Source organism: Leucopleurus acutus, assembly GCF_964270905.1.
Source record: "Leucopleurus acutus genome assembly, chromosome: 11".
Lineage (NCBI taxonomy): Eukaryota > Metazoa > Chordata > Mammalia > Artiodactyla > Delphinidae > Leucopleurus > Leucopleurus acutus.
Window position 1 is genome coordinate 20,168,648 of NC_139152.1, and position 14,298 is coordinate 20,182,945.

General features: G+C 36.1%; 1 protein-coding gene across 7 annotated transcripts in view; it reads right to left on the bottom strand.

Annotated features, from left to right (window-relative positions):
- SOX5 (SRY-box transcription factor 5) overlaps positions 1 to 14,298 on the bottom strand; it is a 994,587-nt gene that overhangs the window by 812,091 nt on the left and 168,198 nt on the right. The gene's annotated exons all lie outside the window — the stretch shown is intronic.

Below are 14,298 nucleotides of genomic sequence, written 5' to 3' on the forward strand. Positions count from 1 at the left end.
TGCAAACAAAGAAAAAAAGTGGGGTTTATCCCAGGGATGCAAGGATTCTCCTATATATGCAAATCAATCAATGTGCTAAACCACATTAACAAATTGAAGGAGAAAAACCATACGATCATCTCAATAGATGCAAAAAAAGCTTTTGACAAAATTCAACACCCATTTATGATAAAAACCCTCCAAAAAGTAGGCACAGAGGGATCTTACCTCAACATAATAAAGGCAATATATGACAAACCTACAGCCAACATCGTTCTCAATGGTGAAAAACTGAAACCATTTCCACTAAGATCAGGAACAAGACAAGGTTGTCCACTTTCACCACTATCATTCAACATAGTTTTCAAAGTTTTAGCCACAGCGATCAGAGAAGAAAAAGCAATAAAAGGAATCCAAATCAGAAAAGATGAAGTAAAACTGTCACTGTTTGCAGGTGACATACTATACATAGAGAATCCTAAAGATGCCACCAGAAAACTACTAGAGCTAATCAGTGAATTTGGTCAAGTAGCAGGATAGAAAATTAATGCACAGAAATCTCTTGCATTCCTATACACTAATGATGAAAAATCTGAAAGAGAAAATAAGGAAACACTCCCATTTACCACTGCAACAAAAAGAATAAAATACCTAGGAATAAACCTACCTAAGGAGACAAAAGACCTGTATGCAGAAAACTATAAGACATTGATGAAAGAAATTAAAGATGATACAAACAGATGGAGACATACACCATGTTCTTGGATTAGAAGTATCAACATTGTGAAAATGACTATACTACCCAAAGCAATCTACAGATACAATGCAATCCCTATCAAACTACCAATGGCATTTTTCACAGAACTAGAACAAAAAATTTCACAATTTGTATAGAAACACAAAAGACCCTGAACAGCCAAAGCAATCTTGAGAACGAAAAAAGGAGCTGGAGGAATCAGGCTCCCTGACTTCAGACTATACTACAAAGCTACAGTAATCAAGACAGTAAGGTACTGGCACAAAAACAGAAATATAGATCAATGGAACAGGATAGAAAGCCCAGAGATAAACCCACACACATATGGCCACCTTATCATTGATAAAGGAGGCAAGAATATACAATGGAGAAAAGACAGCTTCTTCAATAAGTGATGCTGGGGAAACTGGACAGCTACATTTAAAAGAAGGAAATTAGAACACTCCCTAACACCACACACAAAAATAAACTCAAAATGGATTAAAGACATAAATGTAAAGCCAGACACTACAAAACTCTTAGAGGAAAACATAGGCAGAACACTCTATGACATAAATCACAGCAAGATCCTTTTTGACCCAGCTCCTAGAGAAATGGAAATAAAAACAAAAATAAACAAATGGGACCTAATGAAACTTCAAAGCTTTTGCACAGCAAAGGAAACCATAAACAAGATTAAAAGACAACCCTCAGAATGGGAGAAAATATTTGCAAACGAATCAATAGACAAAGGATTAATCTCCAAAATATACAAGGAGCTCATGCAACTCAATATCAACAAAACAAACAACCCAATCCAAAAATGGGCAGAAGACCTAAATAGAGATTTCTACAAAGAAGATACGCAGATTGCCAACAAACACATAAAAGGATGCTCAACATCACTAATCATTAGAGAAATGCAAATCAAAACTACAATGAGGTATCACCTCACATCAGTCAGAATGGCCATCATCAAAAAAATCTACAAAAAATAAATGCTGGAGAGGGTGTGGAGAGAAGGGAACCCCCTTGCACTGTTGGTAGGAATGTAAATTGATACAGCCACTATGGAGAACAGTATTGAGGTACCAAAAACGCTAAAAATAGAACTACCATGTGGTCCAGCAATCCCACTACTGGGCATATACCCTGAGAAAACCATAACTCAAAAAAGAGTCATGTACCAAAATGTTCATTGCAACTCTATTTACAATAGCCAGGACATAGAAGGAACCTAAGTGTCTATCGACAGATGAATGGATAAAGAAGAAAGATGTGGCACATATATACAGTGGAATATTACTCAGCCAGAAAAAGAAACGAAGTTGAGTTTTTTTGTAGAGAGGTGGATGGACCTAGAGTCTGTCATACAGAGTGAAGTAAGTCAGAAAGAGAAAAACAAATACCGTATGCTAACACATACATATGGAATGTAAAAAAAAAAAAAAATGGTCATGAAGAACCTAGGGGTTAGGACGGGAATAAAGACACAGAGCTACTAGAGAATGGACTAGAGGACACGGGGAGGGGGAAGGGTAAGCTGGAATGAAGTGAGAGAGTGGCATGTACATTTATACACTACCAAATGCAAAACCGATAGCTAGTGGGATACAGCCACTTAGCACAGGGAGATAAGCTTGGTGCTTTGTACCCACCTAGAGGGGTGGGAGAGAGTCACAAGAGGGAGGAGATATGGGGATATATGTATATGTATAGCTGATTCACCTTGTTATATAGCAGAAACTAACACACCATTGTAAAGCAATTATGCTCCAATAAAGATGTTTTAAAAAAAAAATTGTTTTTTTTCCAAAATAAATGCTTCCAGTTTATAAGGCAACTAAAAGTGTTCATTATGAAAAGTATTCATCTTTGGCGTGAACTCCAAGATTTTAAATTCATTTTGACGTAGATGTGAATGATAAGAGGTTTTTCCATTTCTGTGGAAAATAACTTATTTCCAGTATAAAAGTGATCCAATATAAATACTTCTCTTTTATAAAATAAAAATCCCTTGGCTGCACTAAGATTCTTCTAGAAATTTAAAATAGTTCTGTACTCCTAAGACTGTCTAATTTCGGTATTTCACTGTAAGTGTTTTGGGTTTTTTTTTTAAAGAAAGATACAGCAGGTTCAAATCAGTTCCAATTTATTCTTTGTGGATTATAAACCACTCAACAGTATTTCAGAAGGGATGTTTTTAGACAAGAATGAATATTTTTGCATAAACAACCTTAAGACCAGATTTTATAAACAATACAAACGATAGTAAACTCGGAAAACTGGGCAAAATTAGATACTACGAGTATAACATAAAGTGACCCCTAAAGTATTGATAATCAATCTAGACTTCAGTGAAAGGAGTCACAGAAGTCAAAGTTAAGTGAATCAATTACGTAGGACATAGAGGAAAGCACGAAAAGGGCTCGGGGACTGTAGGTAGGGAACCAGCGCATCTGGCTTTAGTAGAGAAATGAATACGGTGAGCTATTTTCGTCTGACTGACCATTATGCCATAGAAACACGCAAATGCTTTCCTGGTTTCTTTCTTTTCAGATTCCATAGTACCTTTGTTTCTCTCTGTTCCTCCTCTCTCTCTCTTTCTCTCTTGATGGCCATTAACTATACTGACAGTTTGACAGGCTGAAATAAGGAAATAAAACACTTAAACATTGTTTCCTGATGTATGTATTCATGTCTCCTGCCAAACACAGATATTGAGGAGATGCTTCACTCCTCCTGTCAGCTCACTAAATTACACCCCAAGCTCTCGGGTCTCTCAATCTCAGTGAAGCTCCATTCCTTCCAGAAGAATATGCAAGGGCTTCCGTCTTTTTGCCAAAATCCTTCCTTTATCATTTTTAATACTGAATGTTCTGAAGCTATGGGTTGGATTTCTGTATGCGAGCTGATTATTTCCCTACTTTTTAAAAGCTGTCAGAATTCAGCTTTATTTTTTGGAGTGCCTTCACCTGAGCAATGGCAAATGAATACTGAACCTGGTTAAAGCGTCTCTCTTTGTCAGAACCAAGGAAGAGTTCTGACTTTTTAAAACTAGATACTAATTAACCTAACATTGAGTCTCTTGCCAGGTCCAGCGATAGAAAAAAGCTTGATCGTATGCGTGACATCCCCATATGTTCCAGACCACAAATAATAGATGCTTCTTCCATTATTATTTGCATGTGGCAAGCAACTAAAGTCAGCCTTCTGCACAGCAAACTTTGAAAGTCTTACAAATAATTAACTTCTTCCAGCGGTAACTGCCGTGGACTAAATTTTGAGAGAATAGTAGGTGAGAGGGAGGAATTAAAGGAGAGATAATGACTTTCAGTTGGTTATTTACCTGCTTCTAACCACCATTAACATGAAGAAGAAATTTCAAAGTGAAATATTCAAGAATTTAAAACGAAAAGGATAATGAAATTAGACCTCTAAGACTTTTTCTTTGCTTCATTCGCTTAACTGCGTTTATTTAGTGCCTACTCTATGCAGTGCACAAGGAAGGGTATGTTCTCTGAAAGATGCCGAGGACAGTCCCACATCTCCTGCCTGGTTCCTAAGGAACCTGCTGCAGTCTAGAAGAGATGCCACAGTTGTAAGTAACTAGAACACAGGGGGAAGGTATTTCCAAGTGGAGCCACAGATAAAATGCGATTGAAATTCAAAGGACGAAGGAATATCACTGACGGACACAGTAGGTGGCATATAATGTGTTCCCAATAAATATCTGTTGAATGGGTGAGTGAATCATCTTGTGATAATAAGTAGTGAATGAATCTGAATCTTCTGAGGTTGGTTTTCTGAATTTCTGATTCATGTAATTCCCTAACTTATTGAAGATCACCAATAAGACAGCTCTTTTTGTAAAACTGGTGGACACCCCAATGATCATAGATACTGTATTTAATTAGCACAATTGCCAAAATATAGCCATGACCAAATGACCATTTTTGTAGACCTAAGGGTTTCCTTTTACTTAAAAGGAGCCTCTTTTGCAACCTGACAATCATTAGGGATTAGAGGATTAATCACAGAAGTGACGCACAGGAAAACTCTCTCTGCAGTGTTTCTTTCTCCTCTTTGCTTCATATTTTCCCCAAGCGATAATACTTTCTAAAAATATCTTTGCACCATCTTCCAAGAATTGTAATCCAGTTATTGCTAATATAAATTATCAATAGAAGTGAAAGGTTACTACAGTAAAGATTAGAAAAATGCAAGGATAAGTCATTCAGCAAATCCATTTGAGGACCAGCTCCACCAGACAAGATTACATTCTTTTACAATAAACTACTTAGTACCCAAATCATTGTGCTTTATCAAATGTTATCTGAAATATTAGCTACTGTTCATCAAGCATTTATTTATAGGCACAACACGTCGTATTACATAAATGTTTCTTCACTAAAGTCCCACAATTATCTTATAAAAGAGGAATTTTTATCCCTATATCACAGATAAAGAAATTGAGGCACGGAAAGATTATCTTGGAAGTTGAGAAACCCAAGTCCACTGCGGTCTGGAACCCCCAAATATTTCTATTTCAACTATTCCATGCTCCACGCCCATTATATAATGCATTATATTATGCATGAGGCCAGGGCTGGGTGAAGCTGTGACAATTGGGTCCTGCAGGGATTTCATGGGTAAGTTAGGACATAAACAATAGGACACTTTTCACTAATTTCTCCTACATGCCTCTTGGTCTTGTTTACTCCCACTGTTTTCTCAAATGTCTTGGTGACATATTAATATATTACCTTTTAAAATGTTAAAAAGAGCACCTTTGGGAAAAAATGCTCTTCTTGTTCTTCCTTAGCCATATATTTGGGGTCAGATATGAATAATTCTGACCCCCAAAACTGCACTCTTTCTATTATAATATATTGCCTCCCAATAATTTTTTCTGGTTTTAAGAGTCAAAAGAAACTCTGCTTTTGCCATGCTCCCAAACCCTTTTCTAAATTTAATTAATATATTTGATCAAGGGATAAAAGGAAGGCTAAGATTTTTGTCCTCAGTCTCAAAGACACCAAAATGATTCTATGCGTATCCTACCCTTGACCAAAAAAAGACATTTGAATAGCACTGAAACAAAAAGACTATCTCTTTTTACCACATTTACATCTTTCCTCAATTCTACTTTAAAAATAGAATCTTCACTCATAATAACATTAGCTCTTTACCTTACAATATGGAAAATGAAGGTAGTGGAATGAAAAATGGAGAGGACTAGTGGAATTGTATAGAGACAAGAAAAAGAAAGAAGAGAAGAAAAGAATTGAAGAGAAGGAGGAAGGAAGGGAAATGCTGAAAAAATAGAAGGGATAGAGACATAATCCTTTTGTCCACGCCTTTTGGTGAAGTTAGAGGTTTGCTTTAAGACAAAATTGCCTCTTTCAGTAGTCAAAGATATTTTATTTCTATGTAACTTCCTTCTCAAATAGGTTAATTACAGAGGCAATTAGTCTAGCACACACATGATGTCACTATTCCCTTATATAAACAGAACTGGCACACATGTTTCAGGCAGAGAAAAATATCTGTAAAGACTGAATTTCAAAATGTAATAGAATTCTGTGCTGCTATTTTGCCCAATTTGGGTTAAATTTCACTGTTGTCATCATCCTTATTTATTGAACAGCCTTTATGTTTTATTCTTATCATGGAAGTTCTCTACGTAGCTAGGAAGGTCTGCTCAAATCATAATGAAAAAATCCAAAATGAAGAGGTATCGTGACATAAGGTAACTGAACAGGAATGAGTAAGGCCTTATTAGCAAGGCAAATAGATAGGAAAAAGGGAGCTGGAACTGAAAAAGCTAGTTCTATATTAGTTTAAACAAATGTTCTGACCCATGCAGTCTCCTAGGTTTTTTGTGTGAACACTTTACTTTACATATTCAGAATTTGGAAATTAGTGACTACTGTCGTTCTGAGAAACAAAGGGTTCATAGCATAAGAGGTTTTTAAAGCGAGCTTTCTAAAAGCTGACTATACGTAGCACTGGGTAGCACGATCCAGTCTTGGGGACACACATGGAATTCACAGGAAAAGTTGTTAAATCACTAATAATGGCATCCATTTTAGACTGAAACTCCTAACTACTGATTATTGCTTGTATATTTATCAAAACCAAAATGATAAAGTGCTCTTCAAAAGAATAAATTGCCATATCTAGTACTAAATACATATTCATAGAGGGCACTCTGTCCTTCTTGATGGTGGCTACCCAGGATGACAAAACTGCAAGACACTGATGACACACTAACATCTACGGTTCATCAGCTCCCTGTTTACTGCGGTAACAGTGAAAGCAAGGTCTTAGGGGCAGATCCTCATATGAATCAATACATTCCCTTCTCTTCTATGGCCATAAACGATTAGACTCGTTTTGACCGGCTGTCTCACATAAGACGTGCCACTGGTAACAACAGTGTCTGAGAGAGAGATAGGGACCGTTATTAGTACAAGGAAAAACACTCAAATTTTATTTCCTACTATGTGATGGTCCCACTGCATTCTTTTCATGCACAAACCACTGCATATCGCTTACAAATCAACCTAGTACAGCATGTGCTTCAGCCATGGGGTCACTCGGCCTGGGTTTGAAAACTGGCGCCACCTCTTACTAGCTGTTGAGTCACAGCAAGTGACTCACTTTCTCTGGCTCTCAATTCCCTCAGCTGAAAAATGGGTATAGTACCTACTTCACGAGGCGCTTAGGAAGCTTAAATTAGATACTACGTGCGAAGGCCAAGAACAAAACCCGGCAAAAGAAAGTCCTCAGTAAATGATAGTTATTGTAAGAATTCTGTAACTTACAAAAAGCGATGGGGCTTTTTCTGATTTTATGTGTGTGTGTGTATTTAAATCAGGAGGTCTTGCATTTAAATTTAAGCTCCTGTAAGAAAAAGCAGAATTTTAAATGGTGGTTAAAATTCTACAGGATAAATGAAGTTAGGTTTATAAAGCCTTCTATCAGCAACAGAATCCTTCCATAGTCTAGTCTGGTACAGCAGTCTCTCTGGGATTTCAATCTGGGCTTACCTGAGTATATATATGGCAGCAGCAAGGTAGAAACAGGCTTTCTTCCTCTACAATGAATCCAAAGCTACTGCTGATGACACAGGGATGGGCAGAGAATGCAGTGATCTCCCTTCCAGAAGGTGAACAGTGGCACTGAGAACTTCTTAAAGAACTTCTTTTGTAAAAGATCATTGGCTTTACTGCTTCTATTTGACCTTTTTGCCCTATTTCCCCAGGGAGTTTGCTAGTGGGTGGGTAGGGGTAAGTCAGCTTTGCAGCTAAGCCAGTTAGGCAAATAAGTAGTTTTGACTATAGTGGCTACAAATATAGAGATATATTCATATGTATATTATTTCCCATGCATGTACCAGGATACCTCCAGAAAGTATGATAATTAAAAGTATATTACAGGGGCTTCCCTGGTGCTGCAGTGGTTGAGAGTCTACCTGCCGATGCAGGGGACACGGGTTCGTGCCCTGGTCTGGGAAGATCCCACGTGCCACGGAGCGGCTGGGCCCATGAGCCATGGCCGCTGAGCCTGCGTGTCCGGAGCTCCGCAACGGGAGAGGCCACAACAGTGAGAGGCCCATGTACCACAAAAAAAAAAAAAAAAAAAAAAAAGTATATTACAGAGATTATAAAGGAACACATCAGGATGTTTCCTTCTCGGTAACAATCAAATAAATAATATTTGTTATTACAAGTCACACACACCCACACACACACACAGTGGTTTCAAGTCTCATAATCTTTTCACTTGGGGATTGCCTGATGAGAGTTAGTCCTTTTGAGCAGGACAGGAACCTCTAGGTTTTAAAATTACTGATCTTGTATTTTCAGCCACTGTAACAGCTGATTTGGACTGACTTCACGGGTAACCAGATCAATTGTGTAGACATTAATACTTACGAGGGCGTGAGGAAAGGGAATCAACTGAAACACTTAGCCTATGAAATGGACTATAAAATCACTGTCAGAATAGACACTATAAACACAATAGAATTCTTCACAGCCCAGTTCTTCTTTACACAAATTAGGGCATAGAACAATTCAAATCAGCCTTGATGCTAGGACTGTGTGATCAGGTAAAGAGTTAATACCAGGAGTAGCAGAAAATTGCCATGAATCTGGCTGGTCAGTTATATGAGTGTGACGCTTTCCTTCTAACTCAGCATTTTAGACGACTTTGGTATTTAGCAATTACTTGGATCTAATATGACCAATTATTCAGAGACTGTTTTCAAATTCTTTAGGATCTCAGAAAGAAAATCACAGTAAGTCATCAAGGTGAAAAATGAAGGCTGTTAGTATAACAGCATTATACATATAATAAAATGTCCTGATCCACCAGCAGAACCAGGAGATTTGCAAAACTCCATTCCTCACAGAAATGCAAAAAATTGTAAGTAAATATTATTATTTATATTACACACTGAAAATAATATATCATATAAATATTGTTACAAAAGTATATACATACAATTACAGAGCTGCTATTCTATTCTTACCTTTATGTTTACTTAGTATTATTTAAATAATGAAAATTTACCTGTGAAATGGTATCTAACTATATTTTTCTGAATTGGTTCTACTAATTCTTTTCTCCTGTTTGTTTTTTACCGTTTTCTCTATCACTTGTTTTCCTGACTTTACTGAGCAAAAATTAGTAAAAATTTAGGTTCATTTTTTTGCTAGATACAGTTTCACTTTCCCCTCTCACTCCTTCTTCTTTCTGCCAACACCCCTGGAAGACAGCCAGAAACCACGATGCAGAGGTGCCAGGGTGTCCTGATCTTGTGCAGTTTGAGTGCCTCCGTGTGTATCTAGGCAAGGCTTACTTACCTAAGTCACCACTTACAATATTGAGTAGAAAGTGCAGGTTGGAAGAGTCAGCATTTATAAGTCAGCTGGTTACATGATACAAAAATATATAGCCAACTTCAGAATTTATAGCAATAACATTTATGTATCGTGTTACTCCTAGGACAATCCAATTTATAAAGTGCCTATTGTGTATACATAAGGAACAATCATAAATCATTTACATTAAACAGTGTCAACTAGCAAAACACAACTTTCCCCCTAAATTCTGCACACTGAGATTAATGAGGTTTTTGGAAGGAAGCACACTAAAAAAAAAAAAAAAAAAAAACAAAAAAAAAAAAACTCTGATTCATCCTAGGCGGATAACATATCCATATAAAGGAGCAGGTGTCTGTAGTATGATTTAGAACACCTATGGAACATCTCTGGAAAATATTAACCTTCCCTGAAGTAGAGAGCCATCCATGAAGTGAGCTGAAAATGTGGCAAGAACCCAAGTCTGTCACCATCCTCAAGATTTCTTTTATTTCCTTCTCAGTAAAGAATGGAATTAAAACAAACAGAGAACACTGTAGGCCCTAACTGACCGGTTGTGTGACGTGTTTTCATCTACAGACACTTTGAGAAAACCTGAGAAAGGGTATGTAGATTACCTGCTTTGTCTCTTGGACTCTTAGTTAACTAGGAGAAAAATCCCTATCAGTGACAAAAGCTATCAAGAGTCCTAAAGTGAAACTCAAATATGTATGGTGGATTTTCTCCCTTTGTTTACTCCCTAGCTCATCCCCTTCAGACACACAGTCTTCAGAAATCTATGCTTTAGAGTCTTGGATTAAACCTATTCCTTCTCCCTACAAAGCCTCTAAAATAAATAATATGGAATGTTTTGACTGTTCACATCTGTAAAAGCATTTAATCTTATCTGAAACTTCACACCTACACAGCTGAACTGGACATCATGTAAGAAAAATACAGTTTGAATTTCTCTTAACAGTATTTTGATTCTCTATCTTCTGTCTTTAGAAAGGATTACTGGAGTTATACTTTCCTCCTGTCTTAACTCACAGCCCTAAAAAGAACCATTGGTTTGTTTCAGCCAAAATGGAAGAATAACAACATTTTTCTTATATATAAAAATGTTTGCTCATTAAAAAACTCACTTCTCCAAACTCTATTAATGACTAATATTACTATGGAGAGAAGCAACCCCCTATCTTGGTTAAAATTAAAACTGAATCTGAAAAACAGAGACAAATATATAGCAAGAAAATCTATAAACTAGTTTTCAATGAATGAACTACCTGCTGTTTCCTGTTCACAGACAACTGACACTGTGTAAAGATAGGTTGTAATCTAGAAAGCAAAACAAAACAAAAACCATACACAGAGAGAGTGATAACAGATCTACAAACTTCTCAACTGAAATAAGAACTGATGGTCAACTGAGGTTTTCAGGAGAAGGTTTTTAAAAACAACATGCTCATCTGGAAAGCCAGATACACTATGGCCTCTGTAGAAATATTTTGAAAACTGGACCCCCCTGCAAAACAGCTGTATTTCACTGGCATTAATTAGTAGGGGAAAATATAATGTACTTCCTCACAACTGAGAGTATTAAACTTAACAAGCAGCAGTGACAATTCACTGCAGTCATAAATAGAAGATTCTGGTTGAAAACTTATCCATTCATGAAGAAGAGTGTTAAAACTTCAAAGGGTTTTGCTTCTGTGAAGAGATGAGACGGTTAAGTTTTCTTCACTTAACACGTTTATTCTCTTAAAATTATCTGGTGATCACGGAATTCTTTTCTATTTTTGAGTGGTATTTTGATTCACTTAAGAAGAAAAACTCTTAGTGCTTAGGGGAGCAATTTAAAATCCCAGGCTAACCCCTTTTTCTTGTCAATAAACTGAGAAATCTGTGTAAAAATAAAGCATAATTATGACTGCCATCTGGGCGGTTGCTACTTTAGTTTCCACATTCTTACAAAGTTGTTTTCTTCCCAATATTAATGAAAAATACACAATCACTATGTAGGCATTTTCAAAGTATTGGTATTTCCTATGACTGACCTACCTATATTTTCTACCAAGTCTCTCTAGGTATTTCAACTAAAATAATTTTTAAGAAAATAACTGATACCTCACCAAGACATTCTAAAAAATATTGCTAAAAAGAAAAAAATCAGCGAATCATAAGGTATTTTGGGTCATTATCAAAAATATATATATCCTTTACAAATTACTTTCATAGACCTGATTAATACTTTTCAAAGGAACTGACTAAATTGAAGGGATTTGGGATATATATAAACACAGGCTCCCATAGCAATAAATTGTTGAACCAACATTGAAAAGGTTCTTTTTTTCCCTAATGGAAGTCTTCTAACATAGGCAGTATAAAGTTCTTACCTTAAATAAAAGATTTTTCCTCTCTCCCTTACACAAAATAATAGTTAAAGAAATAGCTTCAGGATGAACTACTACATTTCCACTTTAGCTAATAAGAAAATATAACTTCTTTTTCTTTCTTAATTTGATAACATCATTTAAACAACTAGTTAAGGATTGAGTACAAACAAAATGAGAATATTCTGTCTCTTTTTTCAGGAAACAATGCCAGTAAGAATTAATTTTCTTACATGGCTGTGGATATCAATGCTGGGTCTTTTTCGGGGTTTTTTGTTTGTTTGTTTTGGTTCCAGAAGGCATTGATTCAATGTCACTTTTAGAGCTTCTTAACCTAAAATCCATGGATTGCTATGAAATCTATAGGTTTCTGTAATTATATATAAAATGTCATGTGTATATACCCATTGTAATTTTTCCTGCAGCCAATCTTCTTCTTTGCTACCTCGCATCCGTGAACCCTCTTTCTGTTAACAGTACCCCATTTTCCTCTGGGATACAATCCTAATGCTTAGTCCATGGAAAATGATGAAGCTCACTCCTGCTCCAAGAGAGACACACAGCATTATCCTGTGATCTAATCAAAGCAAATTAATACAAACAGACTTTGATAGGGCTTCTGGGAAAGAGATTCTCTCTTTTTCCTGTTTGATCTGAAGCTTGACAGGATATTATAGCTGAAGCAATGCCACTGCCACTGTCTTGCTCCCAAATGAAGCCAGAGACCGAAGCTGCATTAGTGGAAGCCGAGAGATGGAGAAAAAAATGAGTCTTGTTTACATTATTTTAATCCAGAAGTTAGTTCTGTGCCAAGACTCTATATTTTAATAAATAACACATGTACTTGCGCGCACATTCATACCATCTTACTCCACAAATTTGCATAGCTGACTTCTTCAGCTTAACTGCTCACTGGCTTTCTCTGACCTTTCCTACCTACTATAAATTCCCCTCTCTGTATTCGTTACTTCTCTGTCCATCCTATCTGTCTGTCATTAATCTCATTACGCATAGTCAAAATGATGTACCATATGCTATTTCTTATTTTGGTACCCAGGAAGTTGGTCCGTTTTCCAGTCCTTTTCAGTCAAAGTTTACACAGTGTAGGATTATTTTCCAGGAGAGAGACAGGGAGAGAAAAAAAAGAGACAGAGAGAGAAGGAGACAGAGACAGACAGACAGAGAGAGATACAGAGAGAGAGGGAGGGAGGGGAACAGATTTTAAAAACTGAAGATTTAAACAGAGAGCCATGTAGTAAGTTTCATCAATGGTGGAACTAATTGAAATTTTGATTACACACATACAAGAAAATATATTTTAGTTAAGCAAATAACTGTAGCATAGATTAGGAGGAAAGGATTTTCATGCATTTTGATCTCCATTCCAACCAGACTTAGCTGACATAATTATGGGGCCCCTAAAAGTAACTTCTGGGGTTTAGAAGCACCTGCCACTTCCTTTGAACTGGCCCTATAAATGCCAAGAGTGAGTGTTTTAGATTAAATGAATAGATTAATAAACATCTTTGGAATATCCATTATTAAGGTTGATTTATGTTCTCTTGCCAGCAGTAATTCAAGAAAATGCCATGCTATTCAAAAAATATTGCACGTCATTCTCACCACTTTGCCAAAGTTGACACCATGTAAGTATGACAATGACAATATCTATATTCTTTTGCGGTACTAACTGTACACAAAAGCTGATAGATATTAAACCACTCTAAGTTTGCAGGGGCATCAGCACAGGAACCACTCTTATTTATAACTCTGATAAATGACCTTTCATTTGTAAATTTATAGTGTATCTATAATTTCTTTAGGGAACCAAGAGGTTCATTCAAAAAACTGCCACAACATTTGTCTGTGCAAAGATGATGGATACGGTTTATGAAATTAAATGCTTTTAAAAATTAAAATCATATTGCCAAGAAAAAGGATATGTTCTTTCCTGGTTTGCTCACATTTTTAAATGATCACAACTGTACTCTCAGCAGTTATAATGCTTAATCTAGATAGCATATTAATATAAATATGTCCAAATATATTGTTATTATGGTTGTGTAGTATCAGTATGAACTACTGGACATCAAGTTCACTTAAATTTATTTTTTTTTCTAATTCTATTCCTCTGTAATAACCTATAAAATATATAAAGTAACATTAGAATATAATATTTCTTATTTATGTTTACTGCAATGACTGTATTTAATTTTTCAGGACTACTCCCAGCAAACTGCATGGTTTATTGTAACCATAGACTATTAGAAACTACAATTTAAATAAAATTACTTAAATAAAATACATATTTGCCAAA